Consider the following 13,463-nt stretch of genomic DNA (forward strand, 5'->3'; position numbering starts at 1 on the left):
TGGAGAGACATGTACGTTCGAATGCTGTTCATAGACTTCAGTTCAGCATTCAACACAATCATTCCTCAGAAACTGATTGGAAAGCTGAGCCTACTGGGCCTGAACACCTCCCTCTGCAACTGGATCCTAGACTTCCTGACTGGGAGACCTCAGTCAGTCCGGATTGGAAGCAGCATCTTCAACACCATCACACTGAGCACGGGGGTCCCCCAGGGCTGTGTGCTCAGTCCACTGCTGTTCACTCTGCTGACCCACAACTGTGCTGCAACACACAGCTCGAACCACATCATCAAGTTCGCCGATGACACAACCGTGGTGGGTCTCATCAGCAAGAATGATGGGTCAGCATACAGAGAGGAGGTGCAGCGGCTAATGGACTGGTGCAGAGCCAACAACCCGTCTCTGAATGTGAACAAAACAAAAGAGATGGTTGTTGACTTCAGGAGGTCACGGAGCGACCACTCTCTGCTGAACATCGACGACTCCTCCGTAGAGATCATTAAGAGCACCAAATTTCTTGGTGTTCACCTGGCAGAGAATCTCACCTGGTCCCTCAACACCAGATCCATAGCAAAGAAAGCCCAGCAGCGTCTCTACTTTCTGCAAAGGCTCAGAAAAGTCCATCTCCCACCCCCCATCCTCACCACATTCTACAGAGGTTGTATTGAGAGCATCCTGAGCAGCTGCATCACGGCCTGGTTCGGAAATTGCACCATCTCAGATCGCAAGACCCTGCAGCGGATAGTGAGGTCAGCTGAGAAGATCATCGGGGTCTCTCTTCCCGCCATCACAGACATTTACGCCACACGCTGCATCCGTAAAGCAAACAGCATTACGAAGGACCCCACGCACCCCTCATATAAACTCTTCTCCCTCCATCTGGCAAAAGGCACCGAAGCATTTGGGCTCTCACGACCAGACTATGTAACAGTTTCTTTCCCCAAGCCATCAGACTCCTCAATACCCAGAGCCTGGACTGACACCAACCTACTGCTCTCTACTGTGCATTTTGTCTTGTTTATTATTTATTGTAATGCCTGCACTGTTTTGTGCACTTTATGCAGTCCTGGGTAGGTCTGTAGTCTAGTGTAGTTTTGTGTTGTTTTACGTAGTTCAGTGTAGTTTTTGTATTGTTTCATGTAGCACCATGGTCCTGAAAAACGTTGTCTCGTTTTTACTGGGTACTGTACCAGCAGTCATGGTCGAAATGACAATAAAAGTGACTTGACTTGACTTGACTTTTGTTTTGCTTTTTAGCTGGCTGATGGCCTGTGCCTGTGCTGTAATCAGTGAGAAGTTAAAGGTGATACGATGAGCGGTGCTTTACGTAGCGAGTGGCAGATGCCTGCCGTAGGATTCTGGGCTAGTAGTGAGAGCAGGATGTCTGGCGGAGTTGAAGAGGCTTTGGGATTGACACATGAATATGAAGGATATGGATGACACACAGGAAAGCATTTCAGTATAAATTGGCACAACATCATGGGCCAAATGGCCAGTCCTGTCCTGTTCTATGTTCAAAAGTTTATTTATTTATTGAGAATAGCCCCTTCTGCCCTTTCGAGCAACGCTGCCCAGCATATTCATGGGACAATTTACAAAGACCAATTAATCAACCAACCACTACATCTTTGGACTGTAGGAAGCTGGAGCACCCAGAGGAAATCCTCGCAGTCGCGGGGAGAACGTACAAACTCCTTACAGGCAGTGGCAGGAATTGAACCCTGGTGGTCTGTACTGAAGAGTGTCATGCTAGCCATGGTTCCCCCACTTAGGCAACTTCAACATAACATCCCAACTCCTGTGCTCAGTCTTGATTTACGAAGGCCAATGGGCCAAATGCAACAGGGTTGTTGTAGGGGTGACTTTGTCCTCCAGGTGTGACTGGGCCTTTATCTAAAAAGGGAAATAGGAATAACTGAGGAAAACATAAGCTGGTGATCCTGACATGAGTGGTAGGGAAGATACTGAGGATGCTTCTTAGGGAGAAGATGTACTCACATTTGGAAATGTACAGTCTCTTGAGGATATTCAAAGCATTGCTTTGTAAAGGACAGGTCATGTCTTGCAAACTTGATTTGAGTTTTGTGAGGAGATGGCAAAAATAATTGCTAAGTACAGAGCAGCGGATTTTGTCGTCTTTCTCTGAAGCTCATCACCCCTACTGGGGCATAGGCCACCAACAGCAGCTTGCCAGAGTCCTTTGTTCTGGGGCAGTCTTTCATATTGTCCCCATCTTCAAAGATCCTTCCTCTCCCAGGATGAGGTCTTTGGAGCTTCTCTTGGTGTTTCTCTGGGTTTTAGCGGGATCGCTAGCCCCATGTCCAACCTCTTCCTTTTCCAGCTGGGCTTGGGAATGTCTATGGCAGAGTTGTGTACATGGATTTTAATAAGCCAGATTTGGGAATGTCTGTGGCAGAGTTGTGTACAATGATTAATAAGCTGGACTTGGGAATGTCTATGGCAGAGTCATGTACATGGATTTTAATAAGTAGCTTGATAAAGTCCTTGGTTGGCTGATTCAGATAATCCAGAGAATTAAGGGGCATCACATCGATGGTGACTTAGTAGATTGAATTGGGATAGTCAAGATGGCTTTGAAAGAGTAGGTCATGTCTTACAAAAGGATTTTCAGAGGGCCTTTGACCAGGAACCACACATGAGGCTGCTAAACAAGATAAGAGCCCAGAGTATTACAGGAAAGATACTAGCATGGATAGAGCATTGGCTAATTGGTAGGAGGCAAAGAGTGGAATCCTTTTCAGATTGGCTGCTGGCGATTAGTGTTGTTTCACAGGGGTCAATGTTGGGACTTCTTCTTTTTACGTTATATAAAGACATAGAAAACCTACAGCACAGAACAGGCCCCATGTCAATGATTTGGATAGGTTTGTGGCCAGGTTTGCGGCCAATACAAAGATAGGTGGAGGGGCAGGTGGTGTTGAGGAAACAGAGAGGCTTCAGAAGGACTTAGGCAGATTAGGAGAGTGGGCAAAGAAATGACAAATGGAATACAGTTTCAGGAAGTGCATGGTCAAGTGCTTTGGTAGAACGAATAATAGCATAGACTATTTTCTAAATAGGGAGAAAATTTAAAAATCCAAGGTGCAAATGGATTTGGGAGTCTTTGTGCAGGTTACCCTAAAGGTTAATTTGCCGGTTGAATTGGTGGTGAAGAAAGTGAGTGCAGTGTTAGCATTCATTCTGAGAGGACTAGAATATAAAAGTAAGGATGTAATGCTGAGGCTGTAGTAGGCACTGGCGAGGCCTCACTTGGAGTACCATGAGCAGTTTTCCACACCTTGTTTAAGAAAGGATGCGTTGACATTGTTGAGGGTTCAGAGAAGGTTCACAAACAGGATTCCAGAATTGAAGGGGTTTTCATGTGAGCAGGGATTGAAGGTTGTGGCTGGGATTTAGAAGAACGAGGGGGGATCTCATTGAAACCTATTGGATGTTGAAAGGCCAAGATAGAGTGGATGTGGAGAGGATGTTTCCTTTTGTGGGGGAGTCTAGGACCAGTGGACATAGTCTCAGGGGAGAAGAATATCCATTTAGAACAGAGGTAAGGGGGAATTTCGTTAGCCAGAGGGTGGTGAATCTGTGGTATTCGCTGCCACAGGAGACTGTGCAGGCCAGGCCACTGAGCGTATTTAAGGTTCTTGATTATTCAGGGTGTCAATGGTTATGGGAAGAAGGCAGGAGATTGGGGTGAGAGAGAAATGGATCAGCCATGATGAAGTGGCAGAACGGACTTGATGGCTGGATAGCCTAATTCTGCTCCTGTGTCTTAGACTATAAGATATAGGAGCAGAATTAGGCTATTTGGCCCACTGAGTCTGCTCTGCAATTTCTTCCTGGCTAATCCATTTCCCTCTCAGCCCCAGTCTCCTGCCTTCTCCCCATAACCATTCACACCCTGAATAATCAAGAATCTGTCGATCTCTGCTTTAAATATGCCCAGTGATTTGGCCTCCACAGCTGCCTATGGCAATGAATTCCATAGATTCACCACTCTCTGGCTAAAAAAATTTCACCTCATCTCCATTCTAAATGGACATCCCTCTATTCTGAGAATGTGTCCTCTGGTCTTAGACTCACCCACCATAGGAAACATTCTCTCCACATCCACTCTATCTCGGCCTTTCAACATTCAATAGGTTTCAATGAGATCCGCCCCCCCATTCTTCTAAATTCCAGTGGGTACAGGGCCAGAGCCTCCAATCGCTGCTCATATGATAACCCTTTCAATTCCGGAATCATTCTCGTCAACCTCCTCTGAAACCTCAACAATGTCAACACATCCTTTCTTAGATAAGGGACACAAAACTGCTCACAGTGCTCCAAGTGAGGCCTCACCATTGCCTTATAAAACCTTAGCATTACATTCTTGCTTATGGTCTTATGATTTAGAACTGGATTAGCCTGAGAAATAGAGGGTAGCAGTGCGGGGGTGTTAATCTGACTGGAGGGCTGTGACTACAGGGATCTGTGCTGGGCTCTCTGTTGTTTATTATTTACATCTAAATGGGGTGATGAAAATGCACTTGGCTGATTGGAAAGTCTGCAGCCAATACAAATATTGGTGGAGTTGTGGATAGTGAGGAAGGAGGTAAACAGGTTCATTAGGATATAGGTCAATTGCAGACATCGAGTTTAGTCCTGGCAAATGTGAGGTGTTGCACCTTGGGAGATCAAAGCTCTACATACCATCCTGATACATCTGGAGAAGAAGGATGCTTGTATGAGAATGCTGTTCTTGGATTACCATTCAGCATTCAACACCATAATTCCATCCAAGCTCAACAAGAATCTCAGAGACCTCGGCCTTCACCCTGCCTTGTGCAGCTGGATCCTGGACTTCTTGTCAGATTGCCGGCAGGTGGTAAGAGTGGGCTCCCTCACCTCTACCCCTCTGACCCTCAACACAGGTGCCCCTCAGGGCTGAGTCCCAAGCCCCATCCTTTACTTTTTGTGTACCCATGACTGTGTCGCCACCCACAACTCCAATCTGCTAATTAAATTTGCTGATGATACTACATTGATTGGCCTAATCTCAAATAAAAACAAGACAGCCTACAGAGAAGTCATCACCTTGACACAATGGTGTCAAGCAAACAATCTCTCCCTCAATATCGCAAAAACAAAGGAGCTGGTTGTGGATTACAGGAGGAATGGAGACAGGCTAACCCCTATTGACATCAATGGATCTGGAGCTGAGAGGGTGAACAACTTTAAATTCCTCGGCATAAACATCACCGACGATCTCATGTGGTCTGTACTTAGCGGCTGTATGGTGAAAAAGGCACAGCAGTGCCTTTTGGTGTGGGCCCCCAGATCCTAAGAACTTTCTATGGGGCACAATTGAGAGCATCCTGACTGGCTGCATCACTACCTGGTATGGGAACTGTGCTTCCCTCAATTACAGGACTCTGCAGAGAGTGGTGCAGACTGCCCAGCACATCTGTAGATGTGAACTTCCCATGATTCAGGACATTTACAAAGACAGATGCGTAAAAAGGGCCCGAAGAATCATTGGGGATCCGAGTCACCCCAACCACAATCTATTCCAGCTGCTACCATCCAGGAAACGATACCGCAGCATAAAAGCCAGGATGTTGCACATTTATACGGAGACATAACGTAAAGATTTTTACTCCTCGTGTATATGAAGGATGTAAGTAAATTCAATTCAATTCAATTTAAAGAGAACATACAGTACTGTGCAAACGTCTTAGGCATTCAAAATTTTTTATATGGTTTCAGATGGTATGGCCTCCACAGAGCCCTGATCTCAACGTCATCGAGGCTGTGTGGGATGACCTGGAGAGACAGAAGCAAGTGAGGCAGATATAGTCTGCAGAAGATCTGTGGCAATTTCTCCAAGATACTTGGAACAACCTACCAGCCAATTTTCTTATAAGACTACATGACAGTGTACCTAAGAGAATTGAAACAGTTTTAAAGGCAAAGAGTGGTTACACCAAATATTGAATTGATTTAGTTTTTTAATTGTTTACTGCTCTTCATAGTAAATTTTTTGATATTTAGAAACTTTTCATTTCATTATTTTTGAAAGCATCTTCACTTTACAGGACTTCTTTTACACGTGTCTAAGACTTTTGTACAGTCCTGTACATAGTACATGGCATTGATGTTCAGAGAGATCTTGGGGTCCTAGTCCTGAGCTCCCTGAAGCTGGTGACACAGATAGAGGCAATGTTAAAGAAGGCATATTGCATGCTTGCCTTCATCAGACAAGGCAATCAGAAATAGAATCAGGGTTTATTTTGTAGCAGTGTATAACTTTGGCTAGGCCACATTTGGAAAATCGTCTTTAGTTCTGGTCAAGACGTTACTGTAAGGATATAGATACTCTGGAGAGGGCATGGGAATGTCCACCAGGATGTTGCCTGGGGCAGGAGTCCCCAACTTATTTTATGCCATGGACCTGATCAAAGGTATTATGGACATTGATAGGGTACACTGTTTGTTGCCCAGTGTAGAAATGTCAAATAATAGAGGACTGTGTTTCAAGGTGAGAGGGGGTAAATTTAAGGGAGATGTGTGTTTTTATGTGGAGAGTGATGTGGAATGCATTGGCAGAATTGGGGTGGAAGCAGACAGCATGGTGAGGTTTATGAGGAATTTGGACAGACACCCTGCCATGAAGGGAATGGAGGACCATAGATCCATAGAACATGGATCAACACAGGGCAGAATGGGCCTTTGGCCCACAATGTTGTGCCAACCTTTTAACCTACTTAATGGGCAATCTAATTATCCACGATCCATCTTCAAAGATCCTTCCTCTCCAGGAATGAGGTCTTTGGAGCTTCTGTTGGCATTTCTGCGGCTCTGGGTTTCAACAGGATAGGGTGGCTAGCCCTGCACCCAAATTTTCTCCTTTCACAGCCCTCCCTCTCACATACCTACTGTAATCAATAATCAATCTAATCAATATCAATCTAACCCTCCCTCCCACATACCTACCCTAATCAATATCATTCCAACCCTCCCTCCCACATATCTACCCTAATCAATATCAATCCAATCCTCCCTCCCACATACCCTAATCAATATCAATCCAACCCTCCCTCCCACAAACCTACCCTAATTAATATCATTCCAAACCTTCCCTCCAACATACCTCTCCATTTTTCTATCATCCATGTGCCAATACTATAGTCCCTTTAATGTGGCTAATGTATGGTCTCTACCACCAGCCGCAGGAGCATGTTCTAGGCACTCACCACTCTCTGCAGGAAAAAACTCACTGACCTCTCTCCTAAACTTACCTTCACTCACCCTAAAATATGTCATCTGGTATTGACATTGTCACCCTGGGAAGAAGGTGCTAGCTGTCCACCCTAACTATAACTCTTAACATATACCCCTCTATCAAGTCACCTCTAATGCTGCTTTGCTTTAAACCAGAACTGAACACAACATCCCAAGTGTGATCTAACCCAAGTTTTATAGAGCTGCATCATTACCTTGCAGCTGTTGAACTCAATCCCACAACTAATGGAGCCAAAACACCAAAGACCTTCTCACCAACCCACCAACTTGTGCTGCAACTGAGGCACCTGAGGACGTGAACCCCAAGACCCCTCTGTTCCTCCACACTGCTCGAATCTTGCCATTAACCTTGTACTCGGCCTTCAAAGTTCAACCTCCCAAAGTGAATTACCTCAAACTCTTCTGGATTGAACTCCATCTGCCAATTCTCATCCCAGCTCTGCCTCCTGTTGTAACCGACAACAACCTGGTACACTATCCACAACTTTACCAGCCTTTGTGTCAATCAGCAAACTTACTACCCCAACCTTCCGCTTCCTCATGCAGGTCATTTATAACAATCACAGAGAGGAGGGGTCCCAGAACAGATCCCTGCGGAACCCCATGGTTCACCTACCTCCAGGGAGAGTATATTCCATCTACTTATTTAAGAGTTTGTGCTGGTCATTCAGAATACAGGTTACAGAAGGGCAGCTGCTTGCTGACTTCAGGCAAACTAGGGTGGATAATCACGGCTTGACATGGTGTCTGCTTGGACCTTGTTGGAGGCTAGCGCAGAAATTGTAGGGTCTTGAACAGAGAGATTTAAAACATCCCTAGCCACAGGAGAGGTGCTGGAGGACTGGAGGATAGTTCATGTTGTTCTGTTGTTTAAGAAAGGCCCCAAGAATAAACTGAGAAATTTTAGGCCAGTGAGCATGAACTCAGTGGTGGATAAGTTACTGGGAGGCATTCTAAGGGACTGGATATGTAAGTATTTGGATGGACAGGGCCTGATTAGGGACAGTCAACTTGGCTTTGTGTGTGGTAGGTTGTGTCTAAACAATCCCATAGAGTTTTTGAGGAGGTTACCGGAAAAATTGATAAAGGAAAGTCAGGTGACGTTGTCTACGTGGATTTTGGCAAGGCATTTGACAAGGTCCCGCATAGGAGGCTGGTCAAGAGGGTTGAGTTGTTTCTCATTCAAGATGAAGTAGTAAACTGGATTCATCGTTGGCTTTGTGGGAGAAGCCAGAGAGTGGTAGTAGATGATTGCTTTTCTGACTGGAGGCCTGTGACAAGTGGAATGCCATAGGAATCGGTGCTGGGTCCTTTGTTGTTTGTCGTCTATATCAATGATCTGCATGATAATGTGGTAAACAGGAACAGTAAATTTGTGGATGACGCCAAGAGTGGGTGTGGATTGGACACTGAGGAAGGCTACCAGAGCTTGGAGCAGAATCTGGACCAGCTGGAAAAGTGGGTTGAAAATGGCAGAAGGAATTTAATGCAGACAAGTATGATGTGTTGCACTTCGGTACAACTTACCGGGGTAGGTCTTACACAGTGAACGGTAGGGCACTGAGGAGTGCAGGAGAACAGAGGAATCTGGAAATACAGGTCCATAAATCCTTTAAAGTTGTGTCAATGCTAGGTATGGGCATAAAGAGAGCTTTCGGCACATTGTCCTTAATAAATCAAAGTATTGAGTACAGGAGACAGGATGTTATGTTGGAATTGTATAAGATGATGTTGAGGCCTAATTTGAGTATTGTGTGTAGCTCTGATCACATAACTACAGGAAAGATATCAATAAGATTGAAGAATACAGGGAAATTTTAGGAGTATATTGCAAGGACTTGACCTGAGTTCTAGGGATAGGCTGAACAGGTTCGGACTTTAATCCCTGGAGCAGAGGAGATTGAGGGAAATTTTATGGAGGTATACAAAAATTATGATGGGTTATGAAATAAAGTGCTAGCTGGCTTTTCCCACAGAGGTTGGATGAGGCTACAACTAGAGGTCATGGGTTAAGGTTGAAAGATGAAATGTTTAAGGAGAACATGAGGGGGAACTTAGTCACTCAGAGGATGGTGAGAGCGTGGTAGGAGCTGCCAGCGGAAGTAATGGGTTCGATTTCAACATTTAAGAGAAGTTTGGATAAATACGTGGATGGAAAGGGTATGGAGGGCTTTGGTCCTGGTGCAGGTCGACGGGACTAGACACAATATAACAGTTCGGCACACTCTAATAGTTTGACAAAATAATAATTTTTACATCTTGCATTGTACTGCTGCTTGAGAACAACAAATTCCACGTCAGCCAAAGTAAAAACCGATTCTGGCAATGAGAAGGAGCGTTGATGCGGGACTTGCTTCCGCGGGCCTGCAGCGCCCTCTCCTGCCCAACACTGCCGGCTCTTGCTTCCCGTTCTCGGACCTCAGCCTCCCCGTCTGTGCGCCGCCATTTGTCTGCCGACCCGTTCAGTTTGCCTCTGCTTTACCATCCCGCAGGCTGTCATTCGGTTCCCTGTTGTCTCCATTCTAGATTACCGAGCCTTGAATTTTCCGCGGCACGGGCGATCTGGTTTTTGAATGGAACTAATAACTCAGGGTGGCCGCGAAACCCTCCCCTCCCATGGAACTGACCCCACTCCAGGAAAAATCACTCAGACCGAGGCTCCTCAAAGCAACATATTTAGACAATTTTGTTAACTTTATTGAACTTTACAAAAATATATGTAAAGCAAAGATTTAGTCCTGAATCCTAATCGGAAACACTAAAGATTGTGTGGACTCGCATTTCTAACCTCCTCAGTTAAAGATGTCACAATAGAACAGAAATCAATTTTATTTTGATCTGGTCTTTAGCGTTTCCTTCTGGTGATCATACTGTACAGTGTTTTGTTTCGCTACATGGGTCCCCCGACTAAAGTCACAAATCTGTCAGTGAGAAACAAGCATTCGATAAATGTCTCACTTAGACACAGCACTTGGGCCCTTGGCCTCTCCCCGGGGCACAAGCCCCTCTGTAGCTGAAAGAGTCGGAACATGGAGTTATAATGGTTTATATAAGCATAAAGATTTGGTCTGTCGAGTATACCGACGACTGCTGAGATCCGCCGCTCCAAGCTAGTCTTTCATCGGTAGCGTGGCCGAGCGGTCTAAGGCGCTGGATTTAGGCTCCAGTCTCTTCGGAGGCGTGGGTTCGAATCCCACCGCTGCCAGTGGGATATTTTCTGCAGATTTAAACGAAATGTTTGATTTGTGTAATGTTTTAAAGAAATGTTATGATAACATTACTTGGCAAAAGTACTCTCTCTCTCTATCCACCGGGTTAGCTCGATCTTTACAAATGCTCCACTCGGTCTGTGGAGCAGCGAATTTAGATGCTCAAAATTTATTGCACTCTGTGCCGTCCCCGAGGGGTTAGAGGCCATCCAATCTAAAGAGCTGATGTTGGTCCGGTTCCGGTCGAGTTTGATCCGAATCAATCGGATCCACAGTGGGTCACGTGGCGCGTGAAAGCTCTGTGTCATGTATGAAGCGCCAGTGGCGTTGTACAGTTTACTTTTTAACTTGTATCGTAAATGCGCCTTATTATTTGTTAATATCAAAGTTAAAAGTAAATTTTATTATCAGAGTACATTCAATGTCACCATACACAACCCCGAGTTTCATTTTCCTGCGAGCATACTCAGTAAATCTATAGAATAGTAATTTTCCTTTTCTTTTTCTTTTTAAATCTTTTTACTAATTATTATTGAAAATCAACAAAAGAGAAAAACACATCAAAATAATCAAGACAACATATCTAAATGTAGAATAAGAGTTAAACTATCAACCAAGCTGAACGGTATATCAATAATAATTTAAAAAATGTTAGCTAGTAGGGGTTCTTTTTTTTTCTTTCTTTCCTTTTTTCCGTAATTATGACAGGATCTTTGTCCCTTTCATCCTTGGTCCCAAAGAAGGTTGTTTCCTTTAGTGGTACACATGTGCACAATTGACTGACAATAAACTTGAATTTGAAGCAGGACTGAATGTGCTGTGCCAGTGATTGGCTAATAGCTTTCAGACATTAAAAAACCCACCATGAAAAGTGATTCATCTTTGAATGATTAAATGAATGTGGTGAGATTATACATAGTCTTTGAACTGTGGTTTAACCAGGTTGAGGTTACACAACATGGAAATAGGACATTGGGTCCTCCGCATCCACACCATCACTGGAGACCCATTCACATTAATCCAATCTTCGCATGGGCCAAACCTGTCTATACCCAGGGTAATCACCCTGTACACTGACTACACTCAAAGTATATTTATTATCAAAGTACAACAACTCTGAGACTCATTTTCTTGCAGGCATACTCAATAAATCCATAGAATAATAACCATAACAGACAGAATCAATGTGAGGGTACAATTAGTAAGGATCCCAGCAGTGGACTCAGCAATCTCAGCAATAGAGGACAGGATGTTGATAACGACCTGATTAGGTGGCTGAGCCACCTCTGTACCCCTGGATCCCATGGTTCGGTCTTCCTTATTTTAACCTCTCCCTGCTTCTGTTTGAGATTCCCACTGCTTTAAGGCCACTACCAACCCAATACCTAATAGAAACAAGGCTATCAATTCAAAGAGTCAGAGACTCTCTGAATTGATAGCTTGGCAGTTGACAGCTTGGCAAGGACTAGATGGGCCCTTTGGCCTACCTACAAACTGGTATTCTACCTGGTCCCATTCACCTGCGCTTCGACCATAAATCTCCATACCTCTCATGTTCATATCCACACTTCTCTTAAATGTTGAAACTGACCCCACGTACACCACGAAAAGCAGAATAGGACTTGCATGGTGAGTGGTAGGAGCTGAGAACTGCGGAAGAACAAATAGATCTGGGAATACAGATCTATAATTCCTTGTAAGTGGCATCACAGTAGATAGGGCTGTAAAGAGAGTTATTGGCACATTGGCCTTTATAGATCAGGATCTGGGCTAATTTGGAGTATAATGTGAAGTTTCCTGGTCACCTACCTACGGGAAAGATTGAAAGAGTGCAGCGAGTGTTTACAATGATGTTGCTCGGACATGAGAACCTGCGTTAAAGGGAAAAGTTAAATAGGTTGGAACTTTATTGACTGGAGTGCAGGAGAATGACGGGAAATCTCGTAAAGTCATGCACAATTATGAGGGGTATAGAAAGGATGTATGCTTGCAAGGATGTTCCCTTCAGGTTGGGTGAGACTAGAACTAGAGGTCATAGGTTTAGGGTGAAAGGGGAACCCGAGGGGGAGATGGTGCTGAGAGTGTGGAACGAGTTGCCAGTGGAAGTGATTGTTGTGGGTTTGATTGCAATAGTTAAGAGAGGTTTGGATAAGTCCATGGATGGGAGAAGTGTGGAGGGCTATGGTCCAGGTGCAGGTCAATGGGACTAGGCAGAAGACCACGGACCTGTAGGGCTGATCAGCCTCAGTACACATGACAATATTAAACCAATTCCAATTCCCTTTACCTCCGTTCACTGTGAGAGTTTTTATCTGGTTTCCCACTCTGCAATGTGGATTTTGTCTTTATACAACCGTTCGCCAGTAGAAGTTCTTAGGCAGCCCTCAGCTGGAAAAGCTTCCTTCCACTCCAGGTGATGAAGCGGACTCTCGCACAGATAGACAGGGTGTATTAGTGGAGCAGCTGAGTGGTTTGAGAAGTTTCTCTCCTCATGCTGCTTCTGAAAGGCTTCCAATGTATAGACAAGACTCTTAGTATAATCCCAAATGCTTCTTTTCCATGTGCAACAGACACTGACTAGAGAATTCCAGGAGTCACTGGGGCTGCTGAACTTCTTCAAGGAAGATTTGCATACATTTCCCCATTTTGCAGTTGAAAACAGAACGTCAATTTTGGAAAAATTAGGGCTCAAAGCTAGAGGACAGTGGGCCTGGTTAAGCACACTTTGAGTTGTTTGCCTATCTGCTGAAGTTGGAGGAGTCTGCAGTTACATCAGAGGTATTGCAATACTGACATTCCTTGCTATCTGGTCATGTCCATGAGACAAGCTGGCATGCAGCAAGTAAGTCATTGACTAGTGATAGAGGGTAAATTCAAGAATCTGGAGATGCTGGAAGTCCAGACCAACACACACAATATGTTGAAGGAACTCAGTATGTCAGGTATTGCTTATGG

General features: G+C 44.6%; 1 non-coding gene across 1 annotated transcript; it reads left to right on the forward strand.

Annotated features, from left to right (window-relative positions):
- The first annotated feature begins 10,422 nt into the window (after nucleotides 1-10,422).
- On the forward strand, nucleotides 10,423-10,504 carry trnal-uag (transfer RNA leucine (anticodon UAG)). Its single transcript has one exon. It is a non-coding gene; the product is annotated as a tRNA-Leu (tRNA).
- Nucleotides 10,505-13,463: the final 2,959 nt, after the last annotated feature.

The sequence above is a fragment of the Mobula hypostoma genome, chromosome 5 (genome assembly GCF_963921235.1).
Source record: "Mobula hypostoma chromosome 5, sMobHyp1.1, whole genome shotgun sequence".
Taxonomy (NCBI): Eukaryota; Metazoa; Chordata; class Chondrichthyes; order Myliobatiformes; family Myliobatidae; genus Mobula; species Mobula hypostoma.